Raw genomic sequence first — 1,259 nt, forward strand, 5'->3', positions numbered from 1 at the left:
TTGACCGTTTTAGTTTTCATTGTGTGAATGGATTTCTGTTTCTGGCATTGGACCTAGTAATAAACTCTATTATAACCATTTACGGAGTGTTTTTACGGAACGCAGTCAAATAGTGAGAAACAGTCAGATAGTGAGCTGATTTTTAGTTTGTGAGTCTACCTACATCACTAACAGATTTAAGTGTGAGTTTCAATCTGGTCAATACATTTTCCGCAAAGTTATTGGCCTTGGAAAGTTTTTATTTTCCAAATGTTTTTAACAAAATTCTTTCAAATAATCTGATGATTTTTGGTATATGAATCAACCTTCATGACTTACGGATGAAGTTTCAGTTCCACTCTGGCCCATTTTGTTTTGGGAAGTTATGGGGCTTGGACTAACATTTTCTCTATATTATAGTGTATTGTTTTGTTCTTGTCTTGGACTTCTCTTAAATAGCTGCTATGCAGCTTCAAAGCGCAGTAGAGGGTCAGTTTGCTTAACAATCACAGGTCTTGTTGGAATTGTATCATTCTCAAAAAATAAAATAACAATGAGTGTAAGGTTATTCTGATGTTCTTTTGCATCAAGTAAGTTTCCATAGTGGCTGAAAGTTTTTGATTTAGGCGCTAAAAAAATTGGCATGAACATTTACCGTTACTTATTCGATCTATGTATTGTGTCTTCGTGTAAATACTTGATTGTACACTAAGTTAAGAACATAGTGTAAGTCTTGCTCAAGTAGGTGGAATATACTGTTGTATTATTTATAACATTATTTTTGGAATATATACTTTACGGAAAACTTGATATAAACAAGGTGTACTTATTGAATCGAATGGAATATACTTAACTGTGGCGGTGAATTTTATGGTGTGTTTGTTGCCACAATCTGTTTGAATTTCCCAGCTAAAAAGGCATGTATTTTCACATGTATAACGCATATCTTAGTTGGAGGAGCTTTCTTTTACTTAATACGGACATAAAGTGACAAAAAAATGTTAAAAGCATTTGTGTTTATGTTTGCAAGTTTTTTCAGTGAAAGTATTTTATTGAGATAAACACGGTATATATGTTGTTTTTCCCAAGACATCACAGACCTTTTGTGTTCGTAGAAATTTCATGTATACAATTATTACATTGTTTATTAGTCCCCTACCGGTTTCACCAGAGGGGACTTATGGTTTTGGTTTAAACATATTTATTCAATAATGTGTTTTACAACATAATGTACAAGCATCTAAAGTTTATAGGATTGGAACGATAGCTAGGCTAGTAGG

Source organism: Dreissena polymorpha, unplaced genomic scaffold (assembly GCF_020536995.1).
Source record: "Dreissena polymorpha isolate Duluth1 unplaced genomic scaffold, UMN_Dpol_1.0 chrUn052, whole genome shotgun sequence".
Classification (NCBI taxonomy): Eukaryota; Metazoa; Mollusca; class Bivalvia; order Myida; family Dreissenidae; genus Dreissena; species Dreissena polymorpha.